The following is a 23,562-nucleotide window of genomic DNA, read 5'->3' on the forward strand; positions in this document are numbered from 1 at the left end:
AAAGTAAGATTAGGTTTATAAGTATTTTTTAGATTTAGGTTTATATATGTACTTTTTATGGAAATTTTTCATAAAAAGCTTTTAATTATATAATAAATATGCAGTTAAAAGGTTTTACATTTACGATTCCTAATCAGGAACTTAAACAATTAAATATAGATCACATTTTAACTAACAAACAACTCAAACAAAAGGAAGCAAAACTAAGTAAAGGACAATGTATGTCTCTATCTCTTTCTAAACCACAACTTAAGAAAATGAAAAAAGAAATGAAGGCAAATGATAATAAAGTTCATTATGGTGGTTTTATATTTACTATTCCAACGATTTTAGCTTTAATAGGTGCTCTAGGTTCTGTTGCTGGAGGTGCGGCTGCTATTGCTAAGACTGCAGATGATGCAAAAAAGAATAAAATGGAATTAGAAGAACAAAAGCGACATAACTTAGCAATGGAAGGAAAACAAGGTGGTAAGCTTTCAAAAAACGTAAACTCCAAAACAGTAAAGAAAAAGAAGAAATTAAACCTTTAAGTAATTTAGACCTAATACAAATTGTTAAAAAACTTAAGATAATAAACTTTAGAGGTGTATTTATGAGTGATGAATTACCTAAACAACCAAGCAAGAATGAGTGTGGTATTGTTAATTTTGATACGTCTAAAAATATAGGAACGCATTGGATTTGTTATTGGAAAAAAGGAAATAGAAAGTATGTGTTTGATTCATTTGGAGGTAATCCACCAAAAACACTCGTAAAATATCTTGTTCATAATATAGAGTACAATAGCAGCCGTATACAACATTTTAACGAGGTAATTTGTGGACATTTATGCATTACAGTGTTAAAAATGTTTACAGATGGGTATAGTTTTTCAGAAATTATTAGTCAGGTGAATAGGAATAAGGATATTTGGAGAAGTTATATTTAAGTTTTTATGGGTTTATTTTATGGGCTTAATTCATAAAACGATTATAAATATTTTTTATAATAAATATTGATAAGATAGAATCATATGAATTACAGTCCTTTAAACCTAATCAAAAAACAATCGAGAAATTAAATAAGCCAAACAGGTCTATTGAATTTGATATTGACGTGGGTGATGGTTTCATACATCCTTATTATGCTGATATTTATGTAACTTTTGAAATTAGAGGTAGAGATGCTGATGGAGAATATACTACTGGTCAAAATATTAGACTTATTAATAATTTCTTCCCACATTTGTTTTCTCAAATTCAAGTTAGTAAGCATGGACAGATATTAGATATTATAGATTATCCTGGTTTAACTTCAACAGCTGTAAACACATGTACGATTTCAAAACCAGAGGCAAATCACTATGATGAATGTGGATGGGAAGGAATTACGTGAGCAAGAACAGATGAAGAAATAGTGTTTTTGCTCAGACTTTTACCATGATTTTGTTCAGATTTTAAAGATATTATGTGGAAAGGAGGATTGAAATATACATTTGAAAGAAGTGGTTCTGATGATAATGCATTTGCTATTTGCAAAACAAAAAAGCAGGATGGAACATTTGAGAATGATCAACCGCATCCAGGTAAAGTTAAGATTACAAATATGGAGTTAAGAATGCCTATTGTTAATGATGAACCTAACTATGCCACCTTGTTAAGATCTAATATGTTAAAAGAAGGCAAGATTCCTATTTCATTTAACACGTATCAATGTTTACAGAAATCAGTTAGTGGAAAGTATTTAGAATTCGATTTAACCACACAATTTAACTCAAGTGAATTTGATATGCCTAATTTTGTGATTGCCTTTTTCCAAACTGATAGAAATGATAATCAAGAAAGAGATTCAAGCTATTTTGATCATTGTAAAGTTCAGAATATCCATTTTCGTAATTCTAGAAATGAATCTTTCCCATTAGAATCTTTAAACTTAGATTTTGCAAAACATAAGTATTTGAAAGTTTATGAAATGTATACGGTATATAAGCGAGCTACAATTGGAAATACTGAGATGTTTTATTACTCAGAGTTTTTAGAAAATAGACTAATGTTCGTAATTAACACAAGCAAGCATAAATCAGTAACTGTAAGTGATAGAACTAATTTGAAACTGACTGTTAATTTTGAAAGTGATGTACCAGATAAAACAATTTGCTATGTTGTTATGATTGGTAAGAAAAATTTAGAGTATGATGTTGAGAAAGAATAAATAATTGAGAAGATATAAATCAATTATATGTTTATTAGATTAGTTTAGTTTGTGAGTGTTTTTATGATATTATCATAAAAACTTATTTAATAAAATGACTATTCCAGATAACATTCCACGTGAGAATTTAATTGTGTTAATTGAAGATACTATATTAAATCTTGAGAAGTTATTAATGAAAAACAAAAGGAAGTTTAAGAGAATAAAATGTGTTTATACTACTCTTATTACGTTATCAATTCTATTATCAGCTTCTACAGGGTTCGTCAATGTGTTTATTCCTGTTACAGTATATTCAATTATTACAACTGCATTTGCTTCGGCTTCTGCTGTTATCACTGGTCTATCAACACGGTTTAATATAGCTTCAAAGAAAGAATATTATAAAAATATGGTGAATCGAATTGGGATGTTTAAAGATGAGCTTAATGTAATTAAGCTCATGAATGGTGAATTAACAGATGAAAATGTAAGAGATATTGTTAACAGAATCAATGACATACTTAACGAAATTCGAGGCTATTAGAAACTGATTTTTAAAAAGTTTTAATATAATAAATACGATGGCGAGTCATATTGAACTTTTAAATAAACTTGGAAGTCTTGAACAAAAACAGGTTATTGGATTAAGAGAATTAGAATTAAATACAGAATATAAGATTGTGAAAATGGAAAAGATTAAAACTAAGTTTGGAAAGAGCATTTTAGTTGAATGTGAGGAGTTTAAGGTATTTCTTCCACCTAGATTTACAAAACACTTAACAGATAAGATGATTGATGAAATTGTTAAAGATGGAATAAAAATCAAATACACTGGTTTAAAAGATAATTATCCAACTGTTGAGTTCTGTATGTAATTTCAAATGATGATCGGTTTTGTGAATCCAAAAAATGATCAAAAATATGTTGTCTGAAGTAAAAAATGGAGTGAATAGAATGGATCCCCAAAAGAAATTTATACTTACTAATAACTTTAATGTAATTGTGAAAAATGTGCAAACCGAAGTTCAAGTTGTTTTTGATATTAACGGCTGTCTATTCAGCTTGAATTATGATCAGTGGACAGAGTTTAAGAAGTCATTGTTTCCTATAGAGAACGAGGTTAGCAGACGATTCCATTATCAGTATCCGAACTTGTAACAATCAATATACTAATTTGTAAGTATTATGTAATTATGTAGAATTTAGTTAACTTTTATGGTAAAATCATAAAAGTGTTTTGTAATTTTATTTTACTAAATTTAGTGATTTTTATTATTAGATTTAGTGTTTTTTTTTTGTTTTTGTAACTACATTTAGTGATTTTTTGTAACTAGATTTAGTGATAGAATGCATTAAAAGTTATTATGAGTTAGATAGAAGTTATTTGAGATGTGATAGAAGTTATTTGGGGGATAAAAAGTGTTAAAAGTTATTAGGGGGTAGATTAGAAGATATTTGGAAGCAGGGGTGTGCTTTATTATTGAGGGGTGGGGGTGAATGTGCGCTAGAACATACATTTATCCCCTACTATATATATATATATATATATATATATATATATATATATGGATGGTCTCATTCCAAAGTGAACCAACTGCCAAAAACCGCTTTTCGAGAAATCGAGACTTAAAGTTTTAGTTGTTTCAAAAAATCTACATAACACTTGAAAATATAGCTTTATTTCTATCTTTTGTTACAAATATTGATCTTTTAACTACGATGAATATTAAGTGAGTAACAACAAAATAATAGTGCAAAATACAATAATATTAGTACAAATTTTAACTTAGTTCACTATGGCATAAGACTTTGGTATATAGTTTGCCATTGATACGAAGAGAGAACGCTCACAGTATTCTAGTTTGTGCGAGTTATATTTTCGAAAGTCTGTTGTAACTCGCAGAAAGTAGAATACTGTCACTGTCCCCTCTGTATTAATTAGTGCTCTCAAACGGGTCAAATCGGGTCAGGGGAACTCGGGTCACGGATCGGGTCTTTCTAACTCGGATCACGGGTTGGCTCAGAGTACCTCGGGTCACGGGTCGGGTTGGGTCAGATGCACTCGTGTTATGAGTCAGGTCAAGCTTTTAAGCTTCGAGTCGGGTAAAACAACTTCTCGGGTCATGGGCCGAGTTCCCCTGACCCGATTCGACCCGTTTGAGAGCACTAGTACTAATATACTAAAATAAAAAATTGAACGGTTTCTGGCAAAAATAGCTCTTCAATAAACGGGAAAGAGAGCTTTTCCTAGCACCTGCAAATGTCTTTCATTTGTACTGTACACGTTTTAAAAGGTATTAGAAACACGAACAAAGAAACAGATTTTCAAAATTTATCACAATGTTTAATAGGGAAAGCTTTCTTTTTATTTTAATGTTTGTTTGAAGCAAGTGCAAGTGTTGTCTTCTTGTTCCGTATCGCTTTGTTCAGCTGATGTACACTGTTCCTTGTCAATTTGTTCGAAAACGAGTGGTAGATGGGTGGAATAAATTCCAGTAGGCTCCGCAAATACTTTATTTTCTCTCTCCCTTGCGGATACAGGTCAGGCAATGCTAGGTTCCCAAGATTAGTTGGTCGTCCTTTGTCTTTTATTCAAATTTACAGATGAATGGTTCCAAGTCATTGTGAGTGTACTTAAACTCCAGAACACCTGGATTTTTCCTTCTGAATCGCATGACCTTCATACGAAACCATTCCACCTTCTCTCCAATTTCGTTGGTTTTCCTGTTCACCATGTGTTCAGCAAGCACAGCCGTAGTTTTGAAGTCTTCCTTCTCCATCTTAATGACTTCAAACTTGTTTTTCTTAACTCTTGCACTTGAAATTAATTCATGCCATTGGTTGGGATGATAGATTTCAGGGTGATATTTCGATTTTCGCTCTATGTCAGCAAAATCACTATCATTAGTCAAATAAGAATATCCAGGTTTAACAAACATATGAGCCACCTCCTTGATCTGTAGGGTTGGGTTTCCTACAACGTACATCCACATAGCATTCATTTTTATAATGCGATTCTGGCCACCACAAAAATCCGACCAGGTGACAATCTTCTCTTTCGTGTCATGTTGTTGTAAGTGTTTTAACACACATGAAGCTACTTTTTGTGCACCTCTTGATCCAATACTCTCATTCCAAAATTACATTGTACCTGTTTGTGCAGAAAAATCATGAACTCCAAAGTTATAGCATGAAAGTTGTTGTTTATAATATACAATACCAGTTGTGAATCTAGGTACCTACATGACTTTCTGAAGATCAAACGATATTACAAGAGGTCCATTTTCGGTTTTACTAAGAGCGTGATCCGATTGCAGATTACTGCGAGCTAATTCTACTTTTCTGAGATGAAGCTCGTGTTGCTGTTGTAATTGCTTACATTTTTGAAGATCCTTTTCAGCTTCAGTGTTACTAACTTGTATTTTTAACCTGTCACAAATCTGGCATGTGTCTTTACGAGGTGGCTTAAAACATACATTAAAATCTCTTTTAAACACCTTTTCGTGCAATGACCCACACAGCAAGGAATATTTCCTCAATCAAAAGAAAATATTTTCCTTCGTTACCAAAAGATTTTCCTTCTCTGGACATTTCCATGCTGGTTTCCCCAATGTATTCCGAATATTTCCCGAAAATATTTTCCCAAAAATGTTTGTAAAACATTTCAGAAATTACCTGGAGTACATTTTGAGAATGCTTGCTTGAAAGTAAGTCCAGGAAAATATTCACAAAATATATTAGAAATATTGTTTTGGATCTAATTTAGTATGTTTTCACTGTTGAGAAGGGAAATATTTTTGAAATGATACTAAAAATGTTTTCCATATGTGATACGGAAAACAATGAGACGAAATATACTCCACATATTTAAAAAATGTTTTCTAATACGTTATTTGCAATATTTTCTATTTTTACCAGAAAACGTATTAAATATATATTATAAAAAACATTTAGAATATTTTAAAAATAAATTATTTCATAATATAAGAAATATTTTTTAGAAATGTCTTAAAAAGATTTACTTAATTTTTACAAAAGTATTTTGGTAATCTTCTCCTATAACTTATATGAAATATTTTCGTATGATATTTTAGTATTATTTCCGGAATATTTTATCAAATTTTGAATATAAAACTTTCTAACAGATAAAAGGAAACATTAAAAATGAATAGAAAAATGTTTTCCATTCTGTTTTGTAAAATATTTTGTGCCTTTACTGAACAGCATGTTCTGATATAGGTCTATTATAGAAACATTTTTACATTTTTTCCAGAATATACTCTTCCGTTACTGGAGAAAACATATTCCTTGTTAGATCTGAGAAGTATCCCAAATATTTGCCGGAAAGATTTTTTAAAATGTGTTTGGAGAACATTTAATGAAGTACAGGAAGCAGTGGCGTTAAATAAGCTTTCCGGGCTTAAGCCCCACCGAAATTTGTTTTACTATATTAAGGTAAATGAAATATCCTGCACAATTTTCACATTTCCAGGAATAAAGTTAGCAAAAATTCCCTCCACGAAACAAAATCGTAAATACGCCACTGACACGATGTGCATTTTTAGAATGTTAGTAGGAAAATAATGTAAGGAAAATTTTCACAAATTGTAATAGAAATATTGTGTTGAATGTAATGTAATATGTTTTCAATGTTGAAAGCAGTGGTAAAAGTGGATCTGAAAAGGGGGGGCGGTAGGTAGCGGATGACGTCACGCCGTTGCCCCTGACTATCTTTGACCATTGTATTTTTTTAGGAACTGGGGAGACGCCGTACATATTTTTTCCAGGTGGGAGCGGCGTTCCCCCGCACTTTTGACCCCTAGTTGAAAAAAAAAATGTTTTCGAAGTAACACTAAAAATGTTTTAAATAGGGCGTACATGATAGGCCTGTGAAAACAGAATAGGCCTGTGAACACAATAAAATGTTTTCCAACATGTCATATGCAATCTTTTCTATTCTTACAAGAAAACATATGAAATATAATTTTTAAAATATTTCGAATATTTTAAAAATAAATTCGTTCGTGATATGAGAAATATTTTTAAAACGCCTATTAATTTTGTATGGAAATGTTTTTGTTACCTTGTCCTGTAACTTAAATGAAATATTTTCATGCAATATTTTAAAATTATTTCCAGAATATTTTATCGAATGCTGAATAAATTCTCTCACAAGAGTATCGTAGTAGCATTATTACCAATCATTATACTAATTATAGCAGCATCAAATAAATATTTTTTGTTAAAAATTTGTAATTTATATCCTGTGACAAGGCATTTATTTGAGGTTGCAAAATAGCATCGCTACATCAACCGTCATTTGTGTATCAAAACTACCAGCATTCCTGGCGCGATATGATGAATTTGAATGTTGATCTGTCCCTGTCACCTTATCCCCACCTGTTCTTACTGCCTATTATCTTTATTTACAAAGATCTACGTTATTTAGCATCTTATAAGCATCTCTAAAGATTCATTTCAATTCCTCATCTTTTTATTTTGATCATACCGTCTATAATTGCCGGGAGAGCGATCTTCGCTAAGGCAAGTTGCAACCACAGAAGAAGAAGAATCTGTCTCTGTGAAGTTTTGACCTATGTGATCTGTGGTTGTGACAACAAGAACTTACAAGAAAAGTCGGTAAGTAGAACGATTACACAAAATAATTTAGCTTTATTGTCTTAAAAGTTATGACAAATTTATGTTTACAAATTAATAAAGGTTGTGGGAGGCTAGATTTCCACTTTTTATGTTTATACATAAAATACCGTGCAGGTTTTTTTTAGGCTCACCATTCGAAATAATTGCTGAAAAATGGACTATTTTAATAATTTTCTTTTTATTGTCTCCTAAGTGATTTTCGATAGGCGATTTGAAATACGTCACATGGCATAGATGAAATTCAAAGGGAGCGTCAGAAGTAATTGTCAAAAAATTACAGTTATTATTTTATGATTTGCGTATATATATACGGGGCCGGATGTATGACGTAAAAACTACAGTGCAAAAAATACAAATCAGCCTGTACTACGAGGCCACTAAAAAGCACCAATAGGCAGGGCTCTAGAACACAGGTCTCTCTTCCCATTTATCTGTAATGTAGACAGAAATCAACGTGCCCTGCGGGGCTCTAACCCGCTTTCACTTGCTAACGCTCGCTCGGCAATACTATGTGAATTAAATATTTTACTTTGGTACAGAAAGAAAAATCTATTAACCTATATGGAGACCTGTGTTCTAGAACCTTCCCGCACCAATACTATCTGAATCAGAGCAGGGCAAAGGTGGAGGACAGCAGGAGCGAGTGGATGCTTTCCAAAGGGAAAAGATGTGGGCAAGTCTACTTTAGGCAAGGCAGTGACAATAACCAATTCATCTGAACCTGTTCCTGCACTTAGTTACAGTTCCCAAGAAGGGAAGACAGAAAACAACGTGCACTGCCGGGGCTCTAGCCCGCCTTCACTCGCTAACGCTCGCTCGGATATTTGTGCTTTATAATGTTACTGCCTTGCCCAAAGTAAAGAATTACCAGGCGTATATTACCATTTTAATGACAGGTTATAATAATTTTGCGTGTAGTTTTACTTCTGGCGTACCACTCGAAAACTTTCTTTCAGAAGTAATGTTCCGGGAGCATTGCTACTACTACTATTATTATAAACGTATTGTTTTGGATGCTCCGGGGGCACTGCCCTCCCAAAAACAGGTCTGGAAGAAACACTGCTCGAAATACTTAGTGAGATATAATTCTTTCGCCACTTTATTTCTTGTGTATTCAATGGTTTTCGCCAAGCGAAGTATATATTTTTCACTTGGCATAGATAAAATTCAAGGGGACCGTCAGAATTAATTGTCGAAAAGTTACAATTCTTTTACGATTTGCGTATTTATACTGAGTCCTGATGTGTGGATAAGAAGTACAGTACAAAAAATAGAAATCAATCTGTGTTAGGGGGCTACTAAAAAGCACGAATGCCATCTAACCGAGTCATGGAGGGTGAAGGTGGGGGCCCAAGGGGGTGCTTCCGAAGGGAGCAGTCACGTACTCTTCTATTTTGATGACGGGATAATGGCGCGTATATTACCATTTTAATGACGTATTCACGATTTTTTGGGGGGAGAGGGCCTTGGCTAACTTTGTTCCTGGAGGTGAGAAAATTCTGCAAGATAATTTATTTATTTTAATATCGTAAATACAATTTCAAAAGGCTTAAACCCGGAAGCCACCCTTAAATACACCACTGGGTTATAATAATTGTGGGGTTCACTCGAGCAGACGTTTACACCGAGAACAAAATTTATAGAGAAAATGTGAAATATTTTTCGTGAAGGAATATGAGTGTGAATGTAAGTTATTTCTGTCAGTGCACAGCTTATTGAAATGGATTTTGAATGCAAAAAGAGTAGAAGTAAGCGGCGGGAATATCCAGTTCATACGTCAGTTGTGGACATCTGCGATGGCCGTAATATTATTTTTTTAAAGAATTGTGTAATAAAGAGAGAAAGATTATAAAGTTTCTGCAGAGTCATGGTATGGTGAAGCGCGTAAAATCTACTGCGCAAAGTGTGGAAAAGATGTATTCACGAAGAAAAATTCAGAACAGAGGCAATAGCCCTACATACACTATTTTCAGTCGAAAAGGTGAGAAAGAAAGCGGGTGTAACACACGTGTATTGGCTGTGAAAGGTGTTTTTTTTTAAAGGATCGAAATTAAGTGTTTTTGAAGATAAGAATAATTACAAATATTGTAAATGACCATCCTCTTTTATGCGTACCCCTACCCCCTGTCGCTGACGTGCCTGCTCCCTACGCTGTCGCTCGGGCCCCTTGCTGTGCTTCTGCCCTGACTCAGTTAAATAGCGTTCTTGTTTTTTACTGGCCACCTAGCACAAGTTGTTTCACTTTTTCTTTTAGAGCTCCTCATTTAGTGCATAGGAGGGCGCGGTTGCTTACTGGTAGAATTTAAAATTGTTGAATTTGTTGAAAAATTATAATTCTTTCGCTAATTTTATTATTGTCTCTTAAATGATTTACGGCAGGCGAATGTAAATACTTCACCTAGCATATATAAAATTCAAGGGAGCCATCAGACTAGATTTGCCAAAAAATTACAATTATTCTTGTATTGTATTGTATTCAGGGTTTGCCCAAGTGGGCCCAGCCCGGAAAAACCCACCGGGTTTTTTCGGGTTGGACCCACCTGGGTTTTTGAGATTTTCGTTAGTATATTATTGGTGCAATTATGGTGATCACATTGGAAGTGATTCGTATCAGATTTTGGACTTTCCTTGGGCAAATTGGGTGCTTTCACGTTAAGGTATACAACACCCAACGTAACGCCTTTATAAAGTTTATAACAAAATACTTTGGTTTGTGTAATATTTACCTGTACCTTGGGCAGAAAGTACTCATACATATGCACTATACTTAGTAGAATGTTCATTTCATATTAACAAAAGAAGAATGTTTTTAATATATGTAAATTATTATTATGGGATAGTTGTTGATATGGACATGTTTTATGGTTACCTAGTCAGTGAGTTTGTGCACTTAACAGTTTTAAGAAAAGGATATTATAAGTTATATCAAATAATAAACCAGTTTAACATCGTTTATAGACGTTGTCAGTTTTATTAAAAAGGTGAGATTAATGGTATTTAAAATATCGAAGCTAATATTTTCGTGCTAAAGAATTACTACCACTTCGGATTTTTACCTCAACAAACGAACCAGGTTTACGACTATCTTTTTGATAAGTCGTTGTAAAAATTTGGTGCCGGAACCCGGGAACAATTTCTAGGTCAAGACTTACGTAGCAACGTGATAACGTATGCTGATGACATCTTAATCATGGGGAAAAATCCACATGAATACCTGAAGTACTTAGATATAGTTTTAGACAGATTGGAAAGTTCAGGCCTTACTATCAATCTACAGAAATCCAAATTTCTGCAGAATTCTATAGAATTTCTTGGGTATCAAATTGATGCCTCTGGTTTACAATTCAGTCAATCTAAAGTTCAAGCCATAGAAGATCTACCTGCGCCAGTAAATGTGAAACAGACACGACAAATATTAGGACTCTTCAATTGGTTTCGCAAAGCCATCCCGCGATTCGCTGAGATAGCCCAGCCTTTATTTATGATCATAAAGAAAGGGGTACCATGGCAATGGGGTCCGATTCAAGAACACAGTTTTAATAAGTTGAAGGAGTGCGTAAAACGAAACATCCATTTGAACCACCCCAGATACGACGTTCCTTTCTATGTACAGTGTGACGGTTCTCAACTTGGAATCTCTGCAGTACTCTGGCAACCTAACCCAACTATTCAGGAACCAGCTGTTATACATTGCGCTAGCCGTACTCTTAAGAAAGCTGAAAAGGGATACACCACGACAGAAATTGAACTTTTGGCTATACGTTTTGCAATACAGAAATTCGCTCCATATCTTAGCGGATGTCATTTTATAGTACTTACCGACCATAATTCATTGCGATATCTTAATAGCGTACAAGGATATAACAACAGATTACTTCGCTGGTCGTTAGATCTTCAAGCTTATGATTTCGAAGTACAACACATTAAAGGGGTAGATAATGGGCCCGTAGATACCTTATCACGTCTGTTTCCTGGAGAAGAGCAACATATTTTGTCCATTAACGAATTTAAGATCTTACAGGATGAAATAGCTACCATTTCAATAGAAGATTTAAGAGAACATCAAATGAAGTATCATGAATATAAACAAATCATGGAACATTTATCTTCATGTGACGAGGGATGTAGTTGTCCCAAACACTGGAATTCCAGATTTAAATTAAACAACGGGATTTTACTTATTAAAGATTTCAAATTCAAATCTAGGAATAAAATTTGCATTCCACCTACATTAACAGCACGCATATTAAAGGCCTACCATGATGATTTCGGACATTTTGGGTATGTGAAGGTATGTGCCTTGGTTAATAAATCTTTTTACTGGAAGGGAATGAGAGCTCAGGTCAAAAATTATATCAATGACTGCATTGAGTGTATGCAAATTAAGCATAATTATCAGGCTATACAAAAACCAATGCTCTCAATAACACCTGAGAGACCACATTCATTTCTATCGATTGATTTATATGGACCGTTACCCAGAGCAGCTACTGGAGAAGTTTATTTGTTAACAACTATGGATATCTTTTCACGATATGTGGTAGCCTATCCCTTGCGTAAAGCAACCTCCGCTGCTATCGTGAATAAAATTTTGAATGTGTATATTCCACATTGTGGCCCTATCGAGCATATATTATGCGATAACGGTTCACAATTCAAAAGTGATGTGTTTCTCAAAGCCATGAACAAGGCCAACATTAAAATTCATTTTGTGACTCCGTACCATCCAAGTAGCTCCGTGGTAGAAAATGTACATCGCAATTTTGGTATGTTGTTTCGGCACTTTTGTAAGGATAAACATACTGAATGGATTAAGCATGTCAACCAAATTACGTACCTTTTGAACCATTCTATATCAGACACTTTAGGTGTGTCTCCTGCTAATGTTCATAATGGCTCTGATTTGATTTTCCCTGTGGAACAACATTTTGATGTCAAATTGGAAGATTCGACAATTATAGATTCATCCAATCTAGTGAATATGGTAAAGATCCGAAGACATAACAAGTTTTTGAAACGTAATTCGCAAGTAGAGTCTTTGCAGGAAGGAAAATATCGGATTAAGGTCAATGACTTAGTTTTTGTTAAACAACATCCGCAAAGTAATATGTTGTTAAAGAAGATTTACAAATTTTGTGACATTTTCGCAGGTCCTTATTTATGTTTTAAGGAAATAAATCCTAAAGTTTTCGAATTGTTGAACGCTAAAACGGGGATGTCAATTGGACTTCGCAATATAGATGAGTTAAAGGTTTGGAAACCTACTCCGTATACAAAGGAAAAATGGATGCATCTAGTGAAAGAATTAGTAGCACCTGACATTCTTGCTCAAATAAATAGGAATGAAAAATAATAATAATAATAAAAATGTATTTATATAATAACAAAAGGGTGTCTTTTGTTTCTGTAAAAATAGATTTATTTACTTACATGTGCTTATTCAAACGTAGATTGTGTTTAATTTTTGATTTTTGTTCAATTATATTTTCTTTGATTTTCATTCATCAACGATAATTTTTCAATGACTTGAATTCTTTCTTATTAACGTGAAGGATTGTAATTTAATTCATGATTAATCAAGCACAAAAATTGTTTTCATTATATTAATTTGTGTTAAAACTTTATTGTTAAAAATAGGTATTGATGAAGTGTAAGATTTGTTTAATGTATATGTGAAATGTAAGAAATAGATATACAAGGTGCGATCAAAATATGATGGACATATACAATGTAAAAACACTAATGTTAACGGACCAGTGGTTCTTGAAGATAAAAGCCAAGCCTACTCATGACTTTTATATTCAGTCCCTTTGTCGAGCGACATTTTTATATAACAAAATACTTTGGTTTGTGTAATATTTACCTGTACCTTGGGCAGAAAGTACTCATACATATGCACTATACTTAGTAGAATGTTCATTTCATATTAACAAAAGAAGAATGTTTTTAATATATGTAAATTATTATCATGGGATAGTTGTTGATATGGACATGTTTTATGGTTACCTAGTCAGTGAGTTTGTGCACTTAACAGTTTTAAGAAAAGGATATTATAAGTTATATCAAATAATAAACCAGTTTAACATCGTTTATAGACGTTGTCAGTTTTATTAAAAAGGTGAGATTAATGGTATTTAAAATATCGAAGCTAATATTTTCGTGCTAAAGAATTACTACCACTTCGGATTTTTACCTCAACAAACGAACCAGGTTTACGACTATCTTTTTGATAAGTCGTTGTAAGTTCTGAATGCATTTAAAAAAAAGTCGTACCTTAGATTGAGATAATTATAGAACAAATTAATTTATGGACTGTACTTATATCCTATTTGAAGTAAAATATGCAATTTTATATTTTAGAAAATACTTTCCGTGAATAGTGTGCTCGCTTACTCGGCGACGCCGAAGGACATTATCCCTCATACATCTGATGGGTTTAGGGCCATAGGTGCTGGTAGTACTAGTAAATATGTAGGGTATTAATAAAACTATTAGTATTATTTTTTATAATCTTTGATGGTAACACTGGTATTCTTCATTAGAGTTTGGTTTTCCAACAACAGTTTAGTTTAGTTATTTGTTGCTACTTTTCAAATAAGCTTTCTGTATAATCAACACCAGCAATAGCGTAAAAATTCTTGTCAAATTTAAGAATCTTAATGCTCGGAGTTTCGAAGAGTGCGTAACGCTTACTATTTCAAGTGCTGAATTCAAACTTTGTACTAGTGGAAGTTTCGATGTACAGTAAAGAAAGCTTGCATTTTCGGAAAATAATAATAAACCTTCGTCGCGAAAGAAGTGCTCAGGAAATTCCCGCAATTAAACGCACAAAGCATCGGAACTGAATACTTCAACAATAAAACTATTTGAAAAAAATGAAATGAAATCTTTCAGTTTTACGTCCCACAATTATGCCTGTTAGGCTAAAGGAGACCGTGATTATGAGAAATGAATGAAATGGTAGAATGAACCAAGTGGGAGGAAACGGAAGAACCCGAGAAAACTCACGAGCGCGGTGTTTATCCGCCAAGAAGTCGACACGGCGCGAGCTGGAATCGAACCAGGGACCCCAAGCACCGGAGGTGAACGCTCTATCACTGAGCCACTGCGTACCTAATAAAACTTTATTTTCCGCTGTAAGATATTTAGTTTCATTTAAGACATATTGAAACATTTATTTTATGAAGTTGAATTATACAGGGTGTTTCAAAACAACACCGACAACGTTTTTGAGATGATTCCTGACACCAAGATAAGACAAAAAGTATAGACCAACCTGGGTGCACAATTGCTTCCTTTCGGACTTGTAGGCTGCCGAAAATGTGAAAAGATGAACTTTAAAGGTCTATAGCTCCAAAACTATGGGACCTGCCGTAGTCATGTCGAGACCACTTAAAAACTGAGATGTGCACTCTCCAAAAATACACGTTTCAGAATCCTGCGGTACTCACGCAACAATTTTTATAGAGTTAGCCTTGCTACTGACATATAATTTGGAGTACTGGCCAACTACCTCTTGTTCATGTTTTCGGAAGCTTATAACTCCGAAAGGAAGCATTTGTTCACCTAGGTTGATCTATACTTTTTGTCTTACGTTGGTGTCAGGTATCACCTCCCAAAGCGGTGTCGGTGTTGTTTTGAAACACACTGCATATATGTTAATTGTTTTAAATTAATTTTCTGGGGGAACGGTCTTGCAACAAGTGCTCGCGAAATTCCCGTAATTGAACGCACAAAGTATCGGAAGTGAACTTCAACAAAAGAACCATTTATTTTACGCAAGAAAATATTTAATTTTATTTAAGACATTTTGAAACATTTATTTCATAAAACATGAGTTATAGATTGATTTGTTCTAAATTAAATTAATATATTTGTTTCCAATTAATATATTTGGTGTTCATATTTGGCGAATGTCTGTGAGGGTATTAGACTGATTCGTTCTATATTTGTTAGTTCGTCTGCCTGTACCACACGTACAACAGGGTACCACTTTCCGTCTTTTAAGTTTAAATTTTCAGGGTACAAGTACGAGACAAACTAAATTTCATAATCAGATTTTGGCGGCATACACACCTAAAATTTCAAAATGGCGGGTATCCACGCCGCAATTTTCAGTTTTTCAAGTTGAAATTTTCAGAGTAGAAGCACAAGACACTCTAAATTAACTGTATATATTTTGGCGGCGATCCAACGTAAAATTTCAAAATGCCAGTCATTTTTCAAAACAGCAGTGAATAGAAAATTGTTGCAAGTTGTGACAGTCATAATCTTGAAATATAAATCACATTCTAACACTTTTACCCTAACGGCATTGGAATATTTAAAAAAAAAAAACTCAATTAAACCCGAAAAAAACCATATTGGTCCAGGTGTGTTGGGCTTTTTCAAAAAAGTCCGGGTTCTTCAAACCCTGATTGTATTGTATTTATTTTCACACGTTTTCATACAAATTGTTCACAACGTGAACGTATGAGTTGGACACGTCACAAGATCATTGAATGTGTACGTTTTTATACATTTAAATCTACATCCAATAGTAAAATAGCGTCAATTTAAGTAAAAGAGGTACAATTTTTCATTATTCTAATTTACATACAACGATATAAAACAATATAACAGTTAATAAAGCATTACATTATACATATGCAAAAATATATATACACTTTAATCCTTATTTACTACAGACATTTTTAATATAAGTGATTATGGATTTGCGAGATATTCTCCTACAGAATAGAAGCAGTGCTAAAATAGTTAGTACTTGATTGCTTTATTGAAGCCGGATGTTTTGTTTTTTAAAGTGGAAGGAAGCTTGTTATAAATATTCACTGCCATAGGAAATGTACTATTCTTATGCACTTTTAAACGTGAAGACTACATTAAGATCCGACGCTTGTCTTGTATTATGCATATGAATATCGGAATTCAACCTGAAATTGCTTGTTATACCTATCTATATATCTTTTTTACAAATTTTCGAAGTTCATATATATATATATATATATATATATAAACATGAAAGAGATAAGATTTCAAGAAATTTAAATAGAGGTTTAAAAGAAGTTCGAGAAGAACTACAGTGCCAAGAATAAAAACCAACCAAAAGTCATACTAGTAGTGCTTCTCTTGTAAATATAAAATACAGCTTCTGTACAATGTGTAGGAATACGGCGCCGGTGGAAAATAGTATCTTATACAGTTGTCTTTCATATGCACTTACGTATTTTATCCATCGTAAAGCATTTATAATTATTTTACACTTGTAACGCTTCACTTATAAACCTAAAATACATGTATATTACTTTGAATTTAATTCTATCGCCTGCAGAAATTTATTTTTTATAAATGTCTCTTTTTATGCATAGTTTTGAATTTTACCTGCATATCTTCCAAAATGTGGTGCGCCGAAAGTAATCCAGCACCTAAAATTTAAAGGTCTGAGTGACGACTGACTAATCCTCGCACAAGACAAGTCGATTAATTTAAAATAATCATTATTTAACTCATCATTTAACATAATTAGACACGTATTTCAGTTTTTAATTATTATTATTATTATTATTTTGACACAACTTAGAATGGAAGAAATAGGGCGGATACGCGGAAAGGGGTGAAAAGCATTTTAATAAGATGGCAACATCTCCAAATCCCTTAAGCTTAGAAACTTGATGCTTTGTATTTAGGCTCCTCATTCAAAATAATTTGTACGTGTTTCACTGATTTTTAATATTTTAGTAAAAATTTAAAGAAAAGAGGGGCAAATGAAAAAAAAAGTTTGGTTTGAAGGTTAGAAACATGAGCTTCTAATTTAAAATAAATAGAAAAGTAATTAAGCTTTCTTATTTAAATATATGTCCTAGAACGGAAGAAGAAGGGTGCTGACGGGGATGGAGGTGGTAAAAATTATGAAATGAAATGAAAATGAAATCTTTCAGTTTAACGTCCCACGTTTATGTCTATAAGGCTAAAGGAGATTGGTGGTAAAAGTTAGTAGACACGTGTCCGAGAGTTTTTGAAAATTCCGTATATTAGAGTGAAAGAGGCTCAATTGTTGGTCTGACAGTGAAGCGAGTACGTTTAGAACTAGTTGAAACGTTTAGAAAGTACGTAGTTCATCTCTGCTGCATGGGGTCCTTGGTTCGATCCCAGCTAGCGCCAAGCGGGCTTTGTGGTAGACAAACCGTGTGCGTGTAATTTCTCGGGGCTGTCCCGTTTCCTCCCACTTACTTCATTCCACTATTTCATTCATTTCTCATCATCAGCGTCTCACCCTGTTTCATTTCATCTTAATGTCCATGTACAAGTACCTGCTTCTTGAGTTATACATAATATTTTCAATCTGTGAACAATGCTAAACTGCATTACTACTCCCTGAATACAGCGTGGGTGTAAAGTCAGTTCTTACTTGTAACAATGAATATTTCTAAAACTAAACAACCTATCACAGTTTTATTTTCATCGAATACATTATTAGAGTGCACCATTTGGTTATTAAGTTACATTTCAACGTATGCACCCGCATTTTCCACGACTTCTAAAATGTTAACAGTTACACACGCCAGCTAAGCTGATGCCAATTTCTAGGATAATCTAGATTAAAAATAGGTATTGACTATTCTAAAACTGTTAAATTATTCCTCGTCTTCCTGTAGATTTCGTAATATTTTTTATAGATACGTTGCTTTCATCAATTTCTAATTTACAACGGCAGAGTTGGCGGTTTAAACAGCTTTTTTTTTTCTTTAAAAAAAAAACAGGTTTAAACCAAAAAAAAAAGAACGAAAAATGCTTTAAATCGTGTGAACTTCATGGTGACGTCTCCATATATCACACCATCTGCATTACCGTACGTTTATCTACTTTTCACCTTTTAATCAAGGGGTCCCGTGTTCAATTCTCGGTCGAACCACAACCCATCTTTCAAGTGTAAACCAAGTAGCGATTCAAAGTGTCCCTTTAAGCGAAAGTCTTCTCCGTGATAACTTTGGTATTTCATAAGGATGTTAAGCCTAAACATACGAAACGAAACCAAATTGTATATTTCTACTTGCCTGAATGCCTGTTGTTTTATAAAGAAGCCAGGTTGCTTAAATATATTGATAGAAATTGGCAAAATGTATCAACTACCTACGTAGCTTCCAACATCAGCTTGGATTCGAGTTTGTTTTAATTTTGTTGATTGTTATCTACATAACAAATTTGTCATTTAATATGATACGTTGACCTTAAAATTTTAGATACAAATACATTTAAACTAATAATAGGATTTTCCCAATGGCTAAGGCGGGAGTTTCCCGATTTATATGTAATTCTGTATAATGTTTTTACTTCTGTAACTACTTATCTTTTTGTCCTTCTGAAATGACTCTTGACAATTATATTAACAACTAGGCCTATGCAAAGATCAGTATAACGTATTTTTATCAGGAGTCCTTCATGAGTGAGTCGACAATCTTACTTGTGACCAATTAGTCCCGGTTTCGTGCCGAAATGGACAATTTCTCTTGGATGTAAGCCGAGAAGCGGTTTGGATTCCCTTTCAGCATAACCTTGTTGTTGCATAATAACACCAAGACGAAACAAATTAATTTCTGTCCATATTTAATACAAATACATAGAGTAAATTATTTAAACAAAAAAAAACTGTTTTTTTTTAAAAAATGAAAACCATGGTTTTTGCCAACCCTGTACAACTGCTTGAAAATTAGTATGTAACTTTTCTTTTATTGGAAAAATAAAACGTCAGTGCAAATATTAATTTTTGAGGATGGGCCAATTGCAACTGACTGTGACACTGTCATCTAAAATCAATGTAATTTGTTTAAGGGCATCAATTGTATGCTCTAAATTTCCATTACTATTACTTGAGTGCTTAATGTGTATTTCATTACAGGTCTAAGAAATGAAAAACTGGGAGGTCACAGCTTAGAAGCCATCACAAGAAACATCATGAAAAAGACAAGTGCAATAGCTGAGCAATTTAGTTGGCACGGTGCAATTGGAAAGAGCTTTCCTCGTTAAACAGCAACGCAATAATAGGTAAGAAACTCTCCCTACTGTTCTTTAATCTCATTTTCAGAGTGGAAAAAAAATATAGAAGTTGTCATTTGAAGAGGGATACACTATGTTTAAAATATTGTATAAAAAAAAAAGGAAAACATTCTGGTGCCCTTTTTATTTTCTTCGCTTTAAATACTTACTATTGTGCCATGAATAATTCTCAGAATCATCTTCCTGTAAACTTTATTTCCCAGAAGCATATACTGCAACCGCTGTTATAACATTTAAAAGGCTTTGGAAATCCTTATTTTAGCAAAATGTGCAATTTTCCTGTCCTCAAGTGACACGTTATATTTAAGTGTCCGTGGAAGAGAGAGCTGAATATGTATAAAATATAGTTCATCCTTTTACTGAATTTTTCTGTCATGTTGGTAGTTTTCTTGAGCATTTCACGATTAATTCCTACATTATCAAAATTATTCATTTGTATAAGGCAAAGTAATATGTATGGCCTGCTCCGTGGCAAAGAAATCGAGCAAGGTAGCGGTCATCAAAGCCTTAGTAACCATCTCGGCATTCATCTGGTGCGACTGAGGGAAAAAGAATGATCGGGCCCAGGTTTGAGATCGGAGCCTTCGGAATGAGACGCTAGTTCTTCATCAACTCAAATGCTGCCACATGTTTTCAAATTATTATTATTTTTAATATTAGGTTTAAAATTTATAAGATGCTATACTTTTTAAAAATAAAAGTGCGACCGCTTCAACATGTTACAACGTCCGTAATTAAGCTACAGTCTGAGGTATGTCACTTTCAGCTTTAGCTGTTGTCTTCCTTGCTCTTTACATTTTCTTCAGGATGTTACTTTTGTAAAACATTATTGTCCTCACAAGCTGCTGTAGGTCCTACAGAAACATTTTAAATATTTTTGTAAGTTTAAGATGTAATAATTGATCTCTAATCATTCCCTGCTGTTATTATGTTATTAAACACTGCCTATTATTTTTATTTTCAGAAACTGCAACACGAGAGAAACGTAACTAACGATGAGATCGCGCAGATTATTGGGATTTGGCTTCAACATGCCATACAGAGACGAACAAGAAAATCAGTTAAGAATTCAGCTGCAGTTCCACAGAACTTGAACTGACAATTCGCAGCGTCGAAGTTAGAGTTAGTTGTGGTAATAAAAAGTGAGATTATACAGAAGCAAATAAGTGACATTTCGTGAAAAGATCTATTCCCCATGCGCCGTAGATTTGTGGAACATATTTTCAGCAACATATTTAATACATAAATATTGTTGTTGTTGATTTTTATTGAATTAGCGTGTCAGTGACATAATTTTCCAGAACAAGTTTACAAGTTAAAATGTGAATTTCCGATATTTGAGAAGATTGTTCTTAATGTATAGAAACAAATAATACGAGCAGCATGAAGATTCTGCTGAAGAGAATTTAAATAAATAAAGGCAGAATAGTGTACATTTATATTTTTATTTAACTACTAACCGATATATATGTATATTTATTATAGTGGACAGTGTAAATTATAACTACATAATGTTAGCTTGCTCTCATAATTTTATTTTTTTTTTCCTCAAAATCTTATTAATGCACAGAATGTTTCTGGGTGTTCCACTGCTACTACTGGTATGTGGCCACGCCGTGTATGTATGTTGGGGTGTCTAATGTCATATTGCGCGGTTCAGACTGCAAATTAGTCTTCACAATCATCGCGTGCCAGTTTTCAAAGCGGCTAAATTGGATTTATTATTTTTAAGATAGGAAAAGGATTGCCAAAAATTGTTTCTTGAATTGGATGTCTAAACCTCAATCCTTTTCGTTTTTTTTTCTTTTTTTTTAAAAATTGATCCAGTATAGCCGCTTTCAAAACTGGCAGGCGACGATTGTGAACACACTGATATCCAGTTTGAATCTCGTAAGTCACATAAGACACCCCAACATATATGCACGGCGTGGCCACATACCAGTAGCACCAGTGGAACACCCAGAAACCATTTGTGTAAATAAGATTTTGAGTAAAAAAAAATGCTTAAAATTATGAGAACAAGCTGACATTATGTAGTTACAATTTACACTCATTTTTTTATTTTTTATTTATTTATTTATTTATTTATTTTATTTTTATTTTTTTTCTTTTTTGGTCTGAATCTTTGGGCCGCAATGGTTTCTCGTCATGAAGACAGAGTGAGGCAAAGGCGTCTAAGCAGGTAAAATTGGACAGAAGAATATTATGTTTTCTTCCAGCTGCTATGTCACAGTTTGCCCGCCTTGTTTTCGACCCACTATTTGTTCCCAGCAAGAAGCCATTATATATACAGAGTGACGCAAAAGGCCGGAGCCCATAGGCCAACTCGGTTACTATTGCAGATATGAAAACAAGGTAAGATATATAAGGACATTTTTAAATTCCAGCAACACTTTTGTTTTTGTACTAGTGTACCGCTCAATAAAGAAAATGCGTTACCATACATCATGTTGGGCTACACAAATGAAAGAATGTGTGGTTTAAAATTAGCTACACCGAGAAGAATTGAAAGGAGACACAGTGAAGGATAAACATGCAAATGCAATATCTACGCCAGTAGCGTAGCAACCACGTTGTTGGGAGGGGGGGAGGAAGCGAAATTGGGTCTTGCACTATATTTTTCATTGTGTCTTTCTGTTCCCTTTGGTCCAAATAATTTCAAACCACACTTTCTTTCATTCAGTGTTATCCTACAGTGGCAGCGTTGTACTTCTCGTTACTATTGGGCGGTATACTAATATAAATACAAAACTTTAAAAATTTCCTTCTATATCTTACCTTGTTTCCGTATGTGCAATATTAACCGAGTTGGCCTATGGGCTTCGGGTTCTATCATGTACAGAAAATATTCTGTAAATATTTCGTCATGTACAGAAAATATTCCCTAAATATTTTGTCATCCACACAAAAACTATTCTCTAAATATTTTCTGAGATGTACAAAAAATATTCACTAAATATATTTTGGCATATGTAGGAAAATATTGTCTGTGTTACTGGTAAATAATTTTAAAATATTCCATGAGAAACATTTTAGAAACCATTCCGTTAACATTGTATAAAACGTTTCAAATACATTTTCAGTAATGTTTGGAAATCGTACAGGAAACATTTTTTGGAAAACATCTCTAACCGCGTATAAAATATTTCTAAAACGTTTTTGAGTATATTCAGAGAATGTTTTCAGTATTATGTGGAAAATGTTTTCAACAACATATGGAATATATTTCCTTAAGGGAAGTAGGATACATTTTCTGAAGGAAAATGATGGCACGTTTTAGAAATGTTTTGAAAATATTTCATTGCTGTGTGGGGACTGACTTGGTACTCATTCGAGTAAATTGTTCTCTTCTACATGTTTAACGTACAGTCTATACATTTCACTAAGGTTAACTGTTGTGCTCAAGAAATACCTCTTTTGAGAATATTTTCTACAATAATAGCTACGAACAACGGGGAAACTTTTAATGTGATCTTGAAGGTGCTTATAGTCGCAGAAGATGACTTATTGCTGGGAGTATGCTTTCCGCGTTGTTCTTTCAAATTTCCCGACTTAGCTTTACCCAGTGCTGCATGTAGGCCTATTGGTGCACTGTCTATTTGTAATATTTCCATGAACATTTTCTTACATACTTCTACATTCTCTGTTTGTGTTGGTATGTAGAATGATCTACTA

The 23,562-nt window shown here is 33.5% G+C and overlaps 1 long non-coding RNA gene across 1 annotated transcript; it reads left to right on the plus strand.

Moving 5' to 3' along the window:
- The first annotated feature begins 7,537 nt into the window (after window positions 1-7,537).
- On the plus strand, window positions 7,538-21,305 carry LOC145689066 (uncharacterized). Its single transcript, XR_014132081.1, has 3 exons — window positions 7,538-7,812; window positions 19,730-19,875; window positions 20,852-21,305. It is a non-coding gene; the product is annotated as an uncharacterized LOC145689066 (long non-coding RNA).
- The last annotated feature ends 2,257 nt before the right edge of the window (window positions 21,306-23,562 follow it).

The sequence above is a fragment of the Thermobia domestica genome, chromosome 7 (genome assembly GCF_964235325.1).
Source record: "Thermobia domestica chromosome 7, izTheDome1.hap1.1, whole genome shotgun sequence".
NCBI classification, from domain to species: Eukaryota; Metazoa; Arthropoda; class Insecta; order Zygentoma; family Lepismatidae; genus Thermobia; species Thermobia domestica.